A 19,774-nucleotide genomic window follows, 5' to 3' on the forward strand; every position below is an offset into this window, starting at 1 on the left:
AATGCCCTATCGGCCCCCCTGGCTAAACTTTGCTAGATCCGCCCCTGCTCAGTTACCAGCCGTCAGCTGCTTAGAAAAGGATCCTGGTGTAGAAAATAATATTAAATAAATTCTAACAACAGCTTAAACGTGCTGCTGTTGTTCAGCCGCTGGTTTCCTCTTTCTGGTGCAAAGTGGGCCAAAACAAAGAAGAGAGACGGACTTGCGACAGAAAAGCCGATCAGCTGATCATTAAGCAGTTTCATGATTGAAGTAGCAGCAGGAGAGAGAGAGAGAGGCAGTCGCTCCATATATAGGTTGTTAAGCTTAACGTGGGAAAGCTTTACAAACATTCAGAGATAAACTTACACACTTGCTTTACTTCTCTCTGGGATCACTTCAGAGATGAAATGCTGGTTTGGTAGTGAGGCTACAAATACACACAACCGCTCTATCACGTGAGCACACTGCTCCGACATGCTACGGTTATGAGCCGAGTTACGCGGTGTTGCAAGTTTTGTGAGGTGCTTTTCTGATATTTAATGGATCGGATTACATTTTTTATTTCTCTCCGATATCCGATCCAGTAATTTAGGTCAGTATCGGACCGATACCGATACGTAATATCGGATCGGTCCATCTCTAGTCTGGGTATGAGTAGTGTCAGTTTGAGATGACCTATCCAGGTTAGGGTCCAGGGCGCAATTGAAGCCCCCTCCTATGATATAAAGGCCCTCCAAGGTTGATATTGTGAGAAATAGATTTTCATAGAAGGATGGGTTATCCTCGTTGGGGCGTAATAAGAGTAATGACTCCTCTGGCATGTCTAGTAAAAGAAGAGTAATATACCTGACCCTGCCATCTTTTGGTTAATAGATGTATCTCTGATGCAGTAAGATGAGATTCTTGTAGGAAAATAATTCTAGAGTTAAAATGTTTTAGTCGGTTTAATACTTGTTTCACTTTATCCCCCTAATGTTCCAGGTCGTAATGGTAACGTTCAAAATGTATTCTTTAGTTGTCCTCTCTATAAAATATTGTCAGACTGTTTACTTAAATAAACAAAGTAAAGGAAAAATTGAAGAAGCAGGTTTGCACATACATTCACACACTCACACATACCAGATAAAGAACTTGTAAACAATTTCTGATTGAACATTTGCATTTCCTTGTTGGAAATGTCTCCCCCCTCCCTTGAACAAATTATTTGGAGGGCGTTAATCCACAAATCTCTGACGAGTAACTAGTCAACGCGACCTCTCCAAAACCCCATAAATCAGACAGTGTACACTAACCATATAATGATACTGATTTTTCCCCATAATAAAGTAAAGTTTACCCTTGGTAGGACAAAACAAAAAAAAAAGACTTAGTTATGGTTCAGCTGTTAATATACAACCCCAAAACGATTGCGATTAAACTTAGAACGAATATGCGCTTAAAAATGCCCAGTTATGTTAACATAAGTCCCACATAAATTCAAGCTCAAAATTTTATCTGTCTCTTATCAGTGACTCAATTACTGGTCGGTTGTGTTGAAGCAGAGGCAGTCTTATGGATCGTCTTAATGGTTAACCTGTTGTTTACCGACTCACTGGTGATGAGCATCCTCTGCTGTTTCCTTCGGCAGATTCTTATAGAATTTTTCGGCTTCTTGAGGTGTTGAGAAGTGTCAGGGTTTCTGGGTTGTTGACCCAGTATTTTCAGTTCACGTTCACTGTTTATCTACTGCCTATTCCACTTCCTGTTTTATTGTGTTAGCCTTGGTCTGTGTGCATTTTGTTCAGTCCTCTTCCCATTTATCATTAGTTCTTTATGTTCAGCTGTTCTCTCACCTGTCTCCAATCGTTGTCATTGTTAGTCATGTATTTAAGCCCTCTCTTCCCTTTAGCCCTTGTCGTGTCATTGATGTTATGTTGTCGTTTCCGCCTGCGTTCAGTCAACTAGCCATTCAGTCTTTCAGTCAGTCAGTCCTTCATTCATTCAGTCAGTCAGTCATCCAGCCAGCCAGCCCTTTCCTACTCCTGTTCTGTTTGTTCACTCCGTCGACAATAAACACCAACCTTCACCTACCTACCTGTGAGTACCGCATTTGGGTCCTCCTTCTCTCATCCACGACACTACTCCTGACAAGAAGAGGTGGATCTTTCAACCGTACAGGATCCTGAGTCTGCATGGGTTGTGCTGGAATCCACGGAAGGCATTGATATCAATAAACAGCTTGACAACCGGGTGAAATCCCCGTCGGATCCGAACAGTCTCCGCAGACAGATCCTGCGCAAATGTGATCTTGGCCCCATCATGTGTAATTTGTTGTCTTCTTGCTTCCCGATATACCAGTTCCTTCTCTTGGAATTTTAAGAAACGAAAAAGCACCGCTCTGCTCTGGTTTGGTTTCCCGGAGGCAAGCGTGCAATGCACTCGCTCCAGTGTGAATGACTTGTCGGGCGCTAGTTCCAGCCACTTAGGTAGCATGATGTTAATAAAGTCGAAGAGTGATTGTTGCCCCTCTGCTCCCTCGTCCGCGGTTTTCCAAATCATCTGTTTTGGCTTCAACAAGTGCAATTCGTTTGATAGCCAAGTTCAGTGACGTTTCTGTTTTTTCAAGTGTGCTTTCAACTTCGGTAATGTGGGCTTCGGCCTCCTCGATATGAGCCCCCTGGTTCAATATGTCTTGCTTTACCTCCGAGACTTTTCCCTCCAGTCCAGTCACAGCGCTTGCCATCCCAGTCAGTCTTATATGGATGCTGTCCAACTTGGCTCCAAAATCCGACCGGAGTGATTTGAGTTCATCCAAAACTTTGGCTATGCTAGCCATGTTAGCATCTGTGTCGGACGTTGATGGCGTAGCGCCTGTCTTACGTCTTCGGGTAAAGATTTCACACTGTTTCACAGATGAAGCTTTTGACATGTCAGTCCTGTATGTTCCAGACCACACTAACAGCATATACAAGGATTTTTTATGGAAAGTTTGTACACTGTCTTGAGAGCGACCCCACTAAGCTGCCATCTCAAGGCTTGGCCAAGTTCAGCTTTTTAATTCATTTAAGACATTACTCTTATTCCACCATTACTTCTTGTATTTTGTCTTAAAAACCTGAGAAATGCATCTCAACACATACTCTCAAAGATATTAGCATGAACTGCAGTACTGTGATGAATATTTGAGTCTTTTTTTTTTCTTTTTTTTTTTTTTACATAGAGAGGTCTCTGGGACTCCCTCTGGCCATCACCACATAAAATAAACTACTCTAATGAAATTATTTACCAGCAGTTTGGAAAACAGGATAACATCCTTTGTATTAAGTGTGGATGCATGTGGGAATATATTATTTCCTTAAGAGGTGAAACATGCCAAAGGGGAACAACAGATATTAATGAAACATGGATGTTCCCAGCTCTGTGATCTTGTCATGGTCCTGGGTCGGTGACCCAGCGCTTTTAGTTCGTTATCATTTTCTTGATGATGATGTTTAAGTTCTATGTGTTATATTCAGTCTGCCTCTGAGTCCGCGTCTGTATCTGTCTGTCTATGGTGTCACCCCATCTGTTTGTGAATCTGTCTGTTTAGTTCAATGTCTTGTCTGGTTCCATGTGTCTGAGTTTCCTGTTTTATTGTGAAGGTCTGTGTCATATGTGAGTGTGCTCAGATTACGTTTCCCCTGTCCCGTCAGCTCAGATTCCTCCCAGCTGTGTTGCCCTCCTGTCTCTCATCCCCTGATTACTGGTGTGTATATTTAAGCCCTGTGTGTTCTCCTGCCTGTTGCCGGTTCGTCTGTGTAACTCCGTGTCAGTCTGTTACCCTGTGTTCCACGGTGTCCTGTTCCTCGTCTGCGTCTCTCTGTTTCTCATCCCGTTGTCATATGCTCCCAGGTCTGTTATTTTTAGTTCTCCCAGTTTAGGTGTCTTTAGTTATTTGTTATGCCCCACTGTTTGTTTGCCACTACACCTCTGTAAATAAAACCACCGGTATCTCATCCACTGCCTGCATCTTGGGTCCTTCTTCCAACTCCACACGGCTCGCCTCGGCAGCCGTGACAGATCTGTTGTGTACAGAAATCACTTTTGCCCAATAAACTAACAAACTATTGCAAATAAAAGATAAAACAACATATGACAAACATTACTAAAAAGGTTTTGAAGAATTCAAAGAAACTTTATTAAGAATATATTTTTAAAAGTAGTCAATTTGTGTTTCTGAAAGTTGGTTTAGACAACTGCATTCAGTGCTCACCATCTGATTGTAATCTTCTAATAGATGTTTCCTCATTCCAGGTAATTTTCTGGTTTACAAACTGAATCCACTTCTATGTGGGGAAAAAACACATCAGACAAGAGGACAGAGTGAAAGTGAGGCTGTCTTTGGATGTACAGGTGTTCTCAGTGATTTCTGCCTTTGTAGAGAGAGACACACATTCATCATGTTGCTCTCTGAGACATCGTTGGTCCTGCTGATGGTTTGCGCCACTCAGGCTTCACATTTTCTAGGCACAGTCATGACCTACTACCCAAAGGACACTTTTGCAGATGGATCTGTCACAGTACGTACATTTTCTTTCTTAAAATAATTTAGGGACTTGAAAACTTGAAAATGTTAGGTAAACACTTTGTGGCTGTAACTCTACAGGTGACCCTTCGGTATAAACTGAACTTCCACACAGCTGCCTGCACAAATGATGAAACATGGAATTGCCTCAGTGGTGATTGTGGGACTGGAACCTACACACTATATGTGGTAAAACAGGAGAGCAGCGGAGACTGGTGTCAGAGAGAGGGAATCATGACTCGACGGGTTTCCAGCAACTTTGAACTTTGGTGAGTGTACAACAGGAAAAGGTAATTTGTGACAACATTTTTAAATTGTGAGTCATGGGTGACAAAAACAACTTCCCCAAAACATCAGCAGCTCCACTAAACTTGATGGGTCACTTGTGGTAAACTACTAATTTGCTAAAATATGTTGTCTTCAGAGTTTTAAAACTGAATTTTCTATCAAGGTTGAATAGTGTTGCCTGGATATCAAACATCAATAACATCATATACTGGAGAGCTGTGACTCGGGTGGAACTGAGGAACCGGTCCGACACCGGCCAAGCCAACACATCACCTCAGACCACCATCCTACCAGCTGTGAGGTAAGCCCACTTAATGTGTGTCTATGTTTGTATTCTTATATATTTCATATTTTACATTCATCCCTTTCATATTAAAGTTAATTTTAAGCATTTATCACCTGCTCTTTACATTAAAATGAATACAGCAAATAGAGCTACAATCTTTGTTTCTCTCTCAGAGTTCCTTCAAACTGTCAGAGAGATTTCAGCCTGTTGATGTTTGACCCTGATGGAGACGAAGTTAAATGCAGATATGGAAACTCTGCACTCTCAGAGTGTAACCCCTGCACTCCACCCTCTGTCCTCAGCCTCTCATCGGTGAGGAATGACTGTTACTCTCATGTCAGATGAGACAAGCAAACATTTTGCACAGAAAGTGATTAAATGGTTTTAATTGAGTTACAGTTCAGATCAATTTATTTTGCAAAAGTGAAAGTTTGTCCAAAAAAGTTGTTTTTTCTGCAACAGAAAACATTTTGGTTATTTTGATTTCAAGCCCATTTTCGTCCTCTTGCAGTCGTCTTGTACTCTGTCATTCAGCCCCACCAGCAGCAGTAATGAAGGTTCGTATGTAGTACAGCTGGTGATGGAGGACTTCCCCAGACAGACCATCACTCTGACTCAAACCAATGGGACACAAACAACAATAACTACCAACGATGCCATCAGCAAAATACCGATTCAGTTTGCTTTGAAAGGTACAAATATACGTTTCATTATCTTACAATGAAAGCACTAAAGAGCTGCTGACGATGAACTTAGTGCTCGGCCTGATGTACAGAGATGTTTGACCACCAGTATCATCAGGACTGATTCTCTGGACCAACAAATATTAATCTGTCCAGCAGATATTTGTCATGGCTGTTGAAGGTAAGCAGGAATAGTGGACCTGAGAGCTGAACTCGAGGAGGCAAAGTGAACTCAAAACACGCGGCATTATTGTAAGATTGCAGACAGAACAGAAAACTAACTAATCTCGGAAAGCAAAACTAACAGGCAGGCAAGTTGGCTAACAGAACACACAGTGTCGTATGAGGGAACACAGAGAAGTGGCACCAGGGCAGGCACAGAACAGAAACCAAACAAATGGCAAATCTTAATGAAAGACACAAACAGAATAAACAAGAACATAAAATATTATAAATAAACAAAACACAAAGTCATCAGACTCAGGACTATGACAAAATTTACCTTGGATCATCTTTGCATCCTGTGAGAATCACCTTAACTTCTCTGTATTCTTCCAGTTGATCCTGCAGTGCCATCCTGCACAGAAGGACTCTTTCTGCCCAAGTTTTTTCCTCCAACACCAGCCAACGGAGCTCAGCTCTACAACAATGTCAGTCAGACTCTGGAAATTAACATCACTGCAGAGGCACTTAACTCCATGTAAGTAAAAACGAAAAAAAAAAAAAAAGACTTTGCCTGAAACGGTAAAATATTTATTTCTGGGCAGCCTCTAGGTAGATATAAAATATAGTCCTACAAGTCATGAATCTAATAGAAATGAGTGATGTGCAAATCTAAAATATGTTTCAGGTTATTAAGTTACATATCTGACCAGATCTTTAGTAATAAAAAACTCCAGTGCTGATGTACAAGATTACAGTCAGGTGTCAAGTTAGACGACACAGTAAGTGAAACACAGCCAAAACCATACAGATTTAAGGACATAAATACTTAAAGATTAGGTAAAACAACGATAATAAACATTGAAAGTTACCAACAAGAAACATTTCCATCGTTGGTTGGTTTGAGAAAAAAACATGACTAGATAAAAGAAACAAAAGAAATATGCCCCTTTTGCAGACGTGGAGATTTTGGAAAAAGAAAATTTACAAATTTTGGATTTTTGTGTTTGTTGAAGGATCTCTGAGCTGCTCTACAGCGGGCCGTACAATTTAATCAGTAGTACATCAGGACCTGGACAGTTCATCCTGAGATGGACACCATCTGAAAGTGAAGATGGACAAACCCTCCCCATCTGTTTTGTTGTCCAGGCAGTTTTCAGGTCAGTCTCATGTTTCATACTCTCTAGAAAGTTATAATATTTTTTATCTTTTGAGATTACAGTTGTTGTCAGAAGGCAACATATAAACCAGGAACCTTCCATGTTTTGAAAACATGCTCGATTAAAATACAAAGTGTCCTTGGTTAAGTAACTTGAAGTTGTCATGTGATTGAAGGGCTATATAATGAAACATTAAACTTTATCATGATTTGCCTTGGCATCGCTCAATCACGTTATTTTCTAAAAAGGCTTTAAGTCATTTTTTTTTGTCATATTTGTTGTGTTTTGATCAAATTTATCACATTTACCTTGAAAACATTTTGGCTTCGCTGATCTTTTGCACAACCATTTTTACTGAAATAATTACATTCACTTCTCAAGAGCAGTTTTTACCAAACCATCAGATTTCCATTTATTGTTAACTTTTCTTTTTGAGTGCAGTGTGTCTGTGTGAATTTTGTCTTGTGATCTAACCATCATCATCAGAATCCCTTAAGGAGTGTTGAACAGGTATATTTGAAAAAGAAACTTGCACTTATTTCTGCAGTGGGACCAAGTATCACTCAGAGCTTCGATGTGTCACTGTGACTGTTGCAAACGGTGAGTAGAGTCCTTCACCATTTCAGCCACATTTAAATCTAATTTACTGGATCAGTGTAACTGAGCTATAACCTCTAATTCTGACTGTTCATAGGACCAATAATAACCACAACAACTACCACCAGTACTCCAACTACTGTACCTGCAACAACTACCACCAGTACTCCAACTACTGTACCTGCAACAACTACTACCAGTACTCCAACTACTGTACCTGCAACAACTACTACCAGTACTACAACTACTGTACCTGCAACAACTACTACCAGTACTACAACTACTCCAACTACTACCACTACTCCAACTACTACAACTACTCCAACTATTACCAGTACTACAACTACTCCAACTACAACAACTACTACCAGTACTACAACTACTCCAACTACAACCACTACTCCAACTACTACCACTACTCCAACTACTACAACTACTACTAGTACTCCAACTACTCCAACTACAACAACTACTACCAATACTACAACTACTCCAACTACTACCAGTACTACAACTACTCCAACTACAACAACTACTACCAGTACTACAACTACTCCAACTACTACTAGTACTACAACTACTCCAACTACTCCAACTACTACTAGTACTACAACTACTCCAACTACAACAACTACTACCAGTACTACAACTACTCCAACTACAACAACTACTACCAGTACTACAACTACTCCAACTACAACAACTACTACCAGTACTACAACTACTCCAACTACTACTAGTACTACAACTACTCCAACTACTCCAACTACTACTAGTACTACTACTACTCCAACTACAACAACTACTACCAGTACTACAACTACTCCAACTACTACTAGTACTACAACTACTCCAACTACTCCAACTACTACTAGTACTACAACTACTCCAACTACTCCAACTACTACTAGTACTACAACTACTCCAACTACAACAACTACCACGAGTACTCCAATTACTACACCTACATCAACTACACCCAGTAAACCATCATGTGAGTATGAATGAAATGAGGTGATGTTTACTTAGCTACTTTGTCTTAGTGCAGGATATATTACTCTCACTTTAGTTCATGTCTATTAATTGCTGGTCACATCAAAACAGTAAAATTTCATAATAATAATGGACTGCATTTATATAGCGCTTTTCGAGACCCTCAAAGCGCTTTACAATTCCACTATTCATTCACTCACACACTGGTGGAGGCAAGCTACAGTTGTAGCCACAGCTGCCCTGGGGCAGACTGACAGAGGCGAGGCTGCCATATCGCACCATCAGCCCCACTGGCCAACACCAGTAGGCGGTAGGTGAAGTGTCTTGCCCAAGGACACAACAACCGAGACTGTCCAAGCCAGGGCTCGAACCGGCAACCGTCTGATTACAAGACGAACTGCCAACTCTTGAGCCACGAACGCCCCAAATGTGATCACATCAGTTTTATATCACTTTATTTTACACTACATAATACTCTCAATTCACAAGTTGCAAAATACTTGGTTTTAAAGTATGCTGAGTGAATTGACTAACTGCATACAAAATCAAAAGTCCAAAATAAAGGCATGCACTAATTACAGGTGATTTTCACCAGGTCACAAAACACAGGGGTTTTATCTACAATCAGGCTACGTCCACACGTACACGGGTATTTTGGAAAACAGAGATTTTCCATTTTCGTTTTAAAAAATAATCCCGTTCACACCTAAATGCAAAAATGAAGGAAAACACTGCTAGGAACATGCCAAAGGAGCAGATTTCTAACAGTGTAGAAATATTGGCCAATCAGAAGTCTAGAAGCCTCTGACAGGTTTGTAGCTTGAACCTATTCGCTGGAATGTTGAAGACAATATAATTACACAGCAAGCAAGACACGAAGTAGGCAAAGTTCTTTATGTTTCTCGTGCACGGGAGAGAACCAGACAAACGCCGTTCCTTCGCTTGACCCCAGTTGCTCTCGTCCGCTCCCCTGTAACACTGCTCTTTTATTGAGGTTACATGAATATACATAGGTTCATTAACATATGACGTCTACATACAAACAAAGAATACCTTGCCTGTGCGTTGTGTAAGTATGTGTGTGTGTGTGTGTGGGGTCAGAGTGTGACCCCATAAATGACTTCCCTAACTCTGCTGGTCTGAAAGTCCAGCAGTTCATCTAAACAAAAGGCACTTAGACTAAAAGAGATATAGATACGTTTATCCTACCATAAAACAATAAGAGAAGGTACGACCTCTCCCATGCTCCCAGGATGTAGGTGTGAATGCCAGAACACTCTGGAATGCACACAAAGCCTTTGCAGACTATTAAGGATCACACATCCTATCACTACACAAAAGATTATACACCTCTAAGCATATATGGTTAAATATTTCTAAGCATAAATGACAATCAACAATACAAATCTATCAGCCTCGGTGGGAAATAGTAAACAAAGATGACAAAGATGGGGCATAGAAGCAGAACCGAGTCCTATGTGTGGAGGGACAGTAACTGTGTGTGTATATGTAAGCATTTAAACACTGCAGAGAGTACAATTAACAGTAACAGTATTTTGTCTAAGTCCGCCACTGTAGAAATTTATTTCACAGAAACAATAACGTGGAGCACAGTGTGACGTCAAAAAGGCGCACACCTTTGATGCTGTGTTTTCTCCGTTTTCCTCGTCCACAGGTAAATGCAAAAACTGAGTTTTCGAAAAAAGCCACCCTGGCAGGTGTTTTTAAAAATCCCCGTTTTCAGTGACTGAAAACGCTGTTTACGTGTGGACAAAAGGTGCAAACGCATAGAAAAATCTCAGTTTTCAAAAATACCTGGGTACGTGTGGACATAGCCTCAACAGTGTGATCTACTGACTAATCTCAAGATCAGCAAAGTAAGAAATATACAATCACAATCAAAATGCCAGCAGGAAGTAAGTACATTATTAAGTAAAGCAAACTAAGCCTTCGTGGATAAACACAGGGCTTGTACCAAAACACAAAACAGAAAAAAATTTATTTGGTCTGAATTAAAAGATTATCAACAGAGTTGATGTCACTTGGAAACTTTGATGAATGCAACTACTTGCTGTAATTGTAGCTCAGCACTGAATAGAGTTCAGTGATTTCTAATGGATTCTAAAGTGTCTTTGTGTTTCTAGATGTTACAGTTCTCAAATTGAAGATGACCTCTTTGGTGGACTTGTCTAAAATTGATAGAGATACATTCCTTACACAGGTAAGTAAATGCTTACGTGAAGTCACTCATCCAAGTGACTCCTTCAGCCTCAGCTGACTGCAGTTTCCCCAATCTTATAAACACACCATTGACTGAAACCAGCCCAATGAATTGACAGTGTGGTGTGAGGTCAGTTTCTTGATCAATAATATGCCACAGGATAAATAATTGCTGTGACCCCTGATCAACAACCACTGATTCAATGGCCATGAGTACCATTCACAGAGAGTTGGAGCATTATACAGCATTTAAGATGTACCCTTAGGCCCCTTCCTGGATTCAGAGATGGCACTCCTTCACTCCTTGCACAAAGCGTTCCTCCCTGTCCTGTTCACTCATCTAAGTGACTGCAGAAGTTTTGGTTTTGTTTTTGCTCACAGGCTTTCGAGCCTTTTTCCTTATAAAACGCAGTTTTTAACGTTTCTTCCCGCAGTAAATATAAACAACGATAGTATTCAGGAAGAAATCCAAACATCGCATATTTTTATCATAACTCTGGTTTTACGTGGCCGATCAACACAATTTAAAAACTGGTATAAAGTCAACACTTTTTCCTTCAATTGTTCCGTCTGTCCTGCTCACATCTCCAATGGTTGTACACGTTGTCATTAACGTGGCTTCACTCCACATCAGCCACGCCGCTTTGCTAGCTAAAACACCGGTGTCAGCACATAAGGACGCTGTCACAGCCTGTCGACGACGTTGATTAGCTGCGTATATACGAATGTGAATCGCTTCAGTGGCTGGACTATGGGATAAGGTGGCATTATTCTAATCCCATACTGGAGCAGCCAGTCACTGACTAACACTGCAAAACAGGATTGTTAACATATTTACTTTAATTTCAATTTAGGTTTGATTTTTTTTTTTTTGTGCGCAATACAGATATTTTCTGCGCAGAGACCGTGCCAGCAGTGCGCAATTGCGCACGCGCGCAGCTTAGAGGGAACATTGCATGACAACTTCATGACATGAACCTCCATGTGCACATCGCTGATGTTAATGCCAGAGACCTTTACCCACTATGTGCCTTTGGAACCCAAAATGCTGGACTTACGGAGGCTTACATAACTCAAAATACTCAGCTTTATTGCTGGAAAGCAACTGAACAAAAAATTAACTAAACTGAGACTACAGAACAAACTAAACAAGCAGGCAGGCTGGGAAACAGAACACACAGTGAAAGTGAGGGTACGACAGGACAACGAGCAGGGGAAGATGCAGACACTAAATACAAAAGGTGAAGCGAGCTAAGAGGAGACACGGCTGACGCTGATTACACTGACAGGGAGAGCACAAAGCTGAACGCACTGACATAAGGCACTGACCTACAAAGTAAAACAGGAAGTACACGACAGACACAGAGCTCCAGACGAGACATAGAACTTAACATACACAGTCTCATGAGCAGACATAATAACATCATGGACAGACAGAGGGAACACAAAAAAGTGGGACCAGGGCAGACAGAACAGGAACTTAACAAATGGCGAATCTTAATGGAAAACACAATCAGAATAAACAAGATCATAATAAAGAAGCACAGAACACTGAGTCACCAGACTCAGGACAACGACAGTAATAATTTCCATAAAGAGCTAGGACACAAGTAAAAATACACAACCAAACTCAGCTGTGAAACTATTGCATATAAGATTGCTAACACAATTTGTAAGAATCAGAGTTTTCTTTGGACACAGCATTTGTCTGGTTGAGCAGTGTCTACATGATCCCACTTTGAGTAATGACTGTATGGGGCCATACTATAAACATCCTGATTTTCTTCACAGTGTTCACACATGATAGACATGCACAACCACACAAGTACATACTTCAACATAAATTTTTTTCCTGTGAGCACAGTTTTGTAAAACCTGTGCTGCTTCTTTCTAAAGAAGTCTCACATCTTAAAAAAAAGGGAAAATGATCATATCTCCATCCATCCATCCGTCGTCATCCGCTTTGTCCAGGGTCGGGCCGCGGGGGCAGCAGCCTAAGCAAAGAGGCCCAGACCTCCCTCTCCCCAGCCACCTCCTCCAGCTTGTCCGGGGGAATACCAAGGCGTTCCCAGGCCAGCCGAGAGATATAATCTCTCCAGCGTGTCCTGGGTCTGCCCCGGGGCCTCCTCCCAGTGGGACATGCCTGGAACACCTCACCCAGGAGGCGCCCAGGGGGCATCCTTGTCAGATGCCCGAACCACCTCAGCTGGCTCCTTTCGATGTGGAGCAGCAGCTGCTCTACTCTGAGCCCCTCCCGGATGGCCGAACTTCTCACCCTATCTCTAAGGGAGAGGCCAGCCACCCTTCGGAGGAAGCTCATTTCTGCCGCTTGTATCCGCGATCTCGTTCTTTCGGTCACTACCCACAGCTCGTGGCCATAGGTGAGGGTAGGGACGTAGATCGACCGGTAAATTGAGAGCTTCGCTTTTACACTCAGCTCCCTCTTCACCACGACGGACCGGTGCAACGTCCGCATTACTGCAGCTGCAGCCCCAATCCGTCTGTCGATCTCCGGCTCCCTTCTCCCATCACTCGCGAACAAGACCCCGAGATACTTGAACTCCTCCACTTGGGGCAGGAACTCATCCCCGACCCGGAGTGGGCACTCCACCCTTTTCCGGCTGAGAACCATGGCCTCAGATTTGGAGGTGCTGATCCTCATTCCCGCTGCTTCACACTCGGCTGCGAACCGTTCCAGTGTGAGCTGGAGGCCTTCACCCGATCATATCTCTCTCTTCTTTTTTCCCCCTTTAGATAAAAAATGCACTGATATCCAAAGGGCTGCCCCAACAGACGGTCATCCGACTCATAAACAGCAAACCACAGATTGGTGCAACTGGCACAACATAAACATTTGACAGCTTCGAGAGCTTTTTCCTTTCAGCTGTTGAATGAAGTTTTGTCTTCACTGTTCTTTAACACACATTTTTAATAATTACAATCACTTCTCAAGAGCAGCCTTTAAAAGCAACACATTAGTCTGACTCTCTATAACTCTATAATCTGAAATGAATTAATATGTACTTTTGTTAGATTGTGAAGATTAAATGTTATTTTGCACTGAGTATCCTTAGTCTAGCACAGATACACTGATTGATTATCCACAGTGACGGGAATAACGGCGTTGCAAGTGACGGCGTTACTTTTTTCAGTATCAAGTAATCTAACCAATTACTATTCCTATCGTTACAACGCCATTACTGTTACTAACAAGAAAATGCAGTGCGGTCACGTTAGTATTTTTCAACAGACGGTTGAAGCTGCGTTCAGCTTAACACACGGAAGTAGCTGTCTACGTAAATAATCATGGCGCTACAGCTTTAAGCAGCTGCGCGCCTTGTGTAGTTAGTGTGTAGTGTTGTGGATAGTTTTGTGTTGTGTGTCAAAACAATGAGGTGACTGCTGTCTCCAGGTGTCAGGCTGTGATGTTCTCCTTTATAGTGGACAGAAATATTTGGAGTGGCACAAATAATTTGTGTGGCATCTTATTGAATAAAGAACAGCTGATTGTTCTGTAAATAGTTTGAAATGGTTATTTAAAAAAAAAGTGTAGAAAGTAAATGGCTGCAAATAACTTTATTCTTTGCAAAACTTGTGCATATGATTTTAAAATTGACAATTTACATTTGCATTTAAAGTTATGAAATATGATTCAATAAACATGTTTGTGGTTGTTACAGTAAAAAATATAACTTTTTCTATTTGGATGTTTTTTGTCTGATTTTAGATCAGTTGTGTTAATACAGTATATCAAAATGAAAACATAACTGTAAATTCAGACACGTGAGGTTGTGCTGAAAAGAATGATACCAAACAAGGCAAAGTAAATAGTTTTTAAGGGTAAAATGTGGAGGGAAAATCAAAAGCAGTTAAAAATGGACCCCATATGGTTAAACATTTTTTTAAAAGTAATGCAATAGTTACTTTTCAAGTAATTAATTACTTTTAGAATCTTCTAACTCAGTTACTAACTCAGTTACTCTTTTGAAGAAGTAACTAGTAACTATAATTAATTACTTTTTCGAAAAGTAACTTGCCCAACACTGCTTATCCACAGCTAGAAAACACAAGGAACAGCTCAGATAAAATAATTATAGTGGAAGATTTTAAGATTCATGTAGATGCTGAAAACAACAGACTCACTAGATGTCTTTCTGAAAGTGCTTCCTCCCTTGTGTTACAGCAGACCATTTGGGGTGTTTGAGGTGTGGACCTAAATGTAGACACAGGAGAGAGAGAGTAAGGTTTAAACAAAAGGCAAGCCTTTATTAATGCTGATATCATAAACAGAAAACAAGGCAAAGTGAGCTAGGGGAAAAAACTAAACTAAGACCTAAATTGAAACTAGTTTAACCCTTTAGAGCCGATCGGAGCGGGAACGCTCTGTTATGCGTAACTATTTTTAAATCCCAGTAGCACTGCAACCACGTAAGCTAGCGCAAAAAAATTTTTTGCATATGAAACCGGAGGAGTTGTACTTACATCTGATGCCATCAGCTTGTCCTAGGTCACGGTTTCCTTCCACATAAAGCTTTGCAAAAACTGCATAAAAAGCGCTTGCAGGAACAAAAACATAATATTCCAGAAACACGCTTTACCGATCTGATCAGCTGTTCAAAACACTTCCTACGTTGGAATAGACGTCAGCGCGAACTTTTGCATTTCCGCCATTACCTGCCCGAAACCGGAAGTGACGTCATTTTCGCGGAAATGTAGTCTTTTTTGCGATCAGGGCCTCAGGGCCTATACTGCTCTTTTTAAAAGTTATCTTTGACTTTATGACTTTCTGTGTCGTTTCTGGGATTCTTAGGACTCATATTGCACTGCTGGAAATAGTTTATTTTGATGCATATGCTGCTTTTTTGCAAATTTGCAGTATAATATTTATTTTCATTTTTCCTGCAGTGTATAAAAATTGGTGTATTTCAAAAATAAAACTATGAAGACACTCAAAATAAATTTCCTGTGGTGGGAAATTATTTTGTGCAACTTTTTTGTATTTACAGTTTTGAGGGATAAGACTCTTAAATTTCTCTAACTACAAATATATGTTAAAAAATCAAAAACGATTTTCAATTTTTTTGCAGTTTATTGCACTTTTTTTGCAATTTATGTAATTACTATGCACTTAATGAATACATATTATTAAAATCTGGGCTATAATGGTTGTATTGATGTATAGCAACTTGAAATGCTCCCAAAAATGGCTCCACAGCATGTAAAAATATAATATAAGCTCTGGCGGACTTGGTTCTATGGTAGGTCTTAAAGGGTTAACTATGAACACTGTAAAAACATGAACATGAATCTGAACAGGTGCATGAACCTGAACAGAAGATAAGATAAGATAAGATAACCTTTATTAGTCCCACACGTGGGAAATTTGTTTTGTCACAGCAGGAAGTGGACAGTGCAAAAGTTATGAGGCAAAAATTAGAATACAATAAGAATAAATACAGTACACAACTGTACAGAATAGAATAAAATAAAATACTATATACAGTAGAATAAAATAAAATAAATATACAATAAGATAAAAATAGAATACAAATACAAATACTATATACAACTGAGTAAAAATACAACGATGACAGAAAGGATTATTGCACTTAGTATTATTGCATATGTATGGATGTGTGTGCTTGATCAGTTAAAGTCTTTATTATGGAGTCTGACAGCAGTGGGGAGGAAAGACCTGCGAAATCTCTCCGTCCCACACCATGGGTGCCGCAGTCTCCCACTGAAGGAGCTGCTCAGTGCTGTCACAGTCTGCTGCATGGGGTGGGAGATGTTGTCCATCAGGGATGACAGCTTAGCCGCCGTTCTCCTGTCACTCACCACCTCCTGTTCAGTCTCTTCCTGTCCCCAGCAGAGATACTGCCGCCCCAGCAGACCACGCGAAGTATAAAATAAACCTGAGGATTAGAGAGACATGACACAAGACAAAAATGCAACCCAACACTGACCAGAGGAAGACAGAGAACATAAAGACACAGAAGGGTAATTAGGGAAGACGAAATACCTGGGGAAACACAGCTGACACAAATGAACCTGAACACTACAGGGGAAGTACAACTAAACACACTGAACATGGAACACCAGACCCTTCAAAGTAAAGCAGGAAAGATAACGGAACATAGACAAGCTAGCTAGATAGCTAAAGATAGCTAAACTCTGATAAAACAGAAACTTTAATTATTGTTCCCGACCATATGATGTCAGAAATTAGGCAGCATATCAGCTTCTTAGAGCCTTCTGTAAAATCGAACAGTAGAACCCTCTGTGTCAAATTTGATAGCTCGATCTCAGTTATTAAATCTGATTTTTGTTCATTCTTTTGTGGCAGAGAAAAACCCGACTCAGAGTGGTCAAAACATTTATAATTCTTTATTCAATCATCTTCTGGAAGAGAGATACCTGCACAGCCCAAAGCCAGTTGCAAAACCCTAGCATTAGAAACCAAATATGTATATCATATCAGGTGTTAGTTTGGTCCTTTACACGTCACACATAGTTTCGATAAAAATAACTTCTTCTGGCCTGAGTTGATGTGCGTGTGTGTGTGCTACTTAGTTCCGCTTTTTCTCCCTGTACTGGTTTCCTGTATTTTATTAATATGCCTCTGCATCTCTGCAGTAAACTTCCTGTTTTTTAACCCTCCTGCCATCCTTTAAAAAACTCACACCCATCACCCTAGGGACCATTCTCAGCCACGCCATAAAAAGACCATATATCCATATTTTATTCCACTTTAAATTAGCCAACCTTGTAAAACTACTTCTCCCTGAAATATTCATGTAAAGTTTTAATTATATTTTCGTTGTTTTAACCCTTCAAATCCCAGTGTTATTACATGAGCGCCCTGTGTTATAAGCCCCAAAAACCAAAAAACGAAACTAAATATTTCCACAAAAAACCAGTTGAAGTAATATGTGATTGTCATTATAAGTAGGCCTTTAGATGGACCAAAGATTGGCACCAACATACATTTTGACCTGCCATTATTTTTTTTGCATTTTTTTTGCAATTTAAAAATTAAAACTTCAAGGCCCTGAGTCTTCATTGACATCCAAGAAAAGAAGAAAAAATAAAATCATATGATGATAATTTGGGGTTGACACTATATCCCGTATAATGACTTAGAAAAGCTCATTCATGCTTTTGTAACGTCAAGACTAGATTACTGTAACTCACTCTATTCTGGTCTCCATGTTACCCTTCTACATAGATTACAGACAGTTCAGAATGCTGCGGCACGTATTCTAACTAAAACCAAGAAGTTTGACCATATTACTCCGGTTCTTGCTGAGCTGCATTGGCTGCCTATCAAATACCGTATTCAATTTAAAATTTTGCTGCTTACTTTTAAAATTATCAATAATACTGCACCAACCTATCTTAAGGAACTTTTAAACCCTTATGTCCCTGCCAGGGCTTTAAGGTCATCCTCGCAGTTATTGTTAGTTCAGCCCAGATCTCGGTTGAAATCTAGAGGCGATCGATCGTTTGCCTTTGCTGCACCTGAGTTATGGAACAGCCTCCCGATTGGCATTCGGGAGTCTGATTCTATTTTTTCTTTTAAAGCACGCCTTAAAACTTATCTTTTTGAACTTGCCTTCTCTACCCATTAAATGCTGACTGTTAACTGCGACCTATTGCATTAACTTTTTACTATTCCTTCATTCTTGGTGTTCTCTATCATGCGGCACTGGGTCTGCTATAATCTATGTGCTGCAGTCCATTTTATTAGTGGCTTTCTACTGTGAACATTGTCTGCTGTTCTTATTATATTTGATATTAATGCTCTTAACTGTATTATTTTATTGTTTTTGTAAAGCACTTTGGTATGCCTAAGGCTTTTAATGTGCTCTATAAATAAAGGTTGTTGTTGTTGTTGTTATAATGGAAGTCAATGGGCAGAAAATGGTCCCCAGGGTGATGGGTGTGGGGATTTCTGCTGCTCAGCCATTTTAGGCTGATTTAAGGAATTCACACTGGAATATTAACATTGACAGGTAAAAACTATCCTCTGGCAAGTTTGGTTATATTCCACTGAACACAGTGGAAATGGCAGCCATTTAACACATAGCAGTGGCACAAAAAGGTCCCAAGAAGGCAGGAAGGTTAAACTTCCCTAACTTAAGCCTCTGTTGCTAAGGCGACCTGTCACCCTCTGACCTAGTTCTCTCTCACAGCTGGCTTTGCTTTAAACTAGAGATGGCACGATACCACTTTTTTATGTCCGATACGATACCGATATCATAAATTTGGATATCTGCCAATACCGATATGAATCCGATATAATGTGTTTTAATCAACAAAACTGTTTTTTAAATATCTTGCTGCATTTTGTATAAGTTCATACTCAAGTTTAAAACAACAACTACACTAAAGCTATTCTGTTATACCTGTATGCAAAAAAACAAAAATTTCATAGTTCAGCAATACTGATCAATCTAATAAACTTAAACCTACACCATCCTCCCTATTCTGGTATTTTAAAGAGTACTTAGCGTAAATATTAAGCAACCTAACTAATAGGGTTCCAACTCCCAGCAACAACAAAAATAAATAAATAAAAAATAGGGAACCACCCCTCACGCTCCACCTCATGATGCTTAATCGACGTAATCAACCTTAATTTGATGCAGTGTGAAAAAAAAATGCACAGAAATCAATTATTTTTCAAGAAATATTAAATAGATTCAACATCTTTCTTCAACAAAATTGCAGACTGCACAGATGGTACCTTCCCAAAGGTGTCACGGGTCTGGGTCCGTTGGACCCAGTATGTGGAGTTTCATGTTTTTGTTATTCCATGTTTGAGGTTATTATGTTTTGGTTTTAGTTTGCATCAGGG

This window comes from Rhamphochromis sp. 'chilingali' (assembly GCF_963969265.1).
Source record: "Rhamphochromis sp. 'chilingali' genome assembly, chromosome: 1".
NCBI classification, from domain to species: Eukaryota; Metazoa; Chordata; class Actinopteri; order Cichliformes; family Cichlidae; genus Rhamphochromis; species Rhamphochromis sp. 'chilingali'.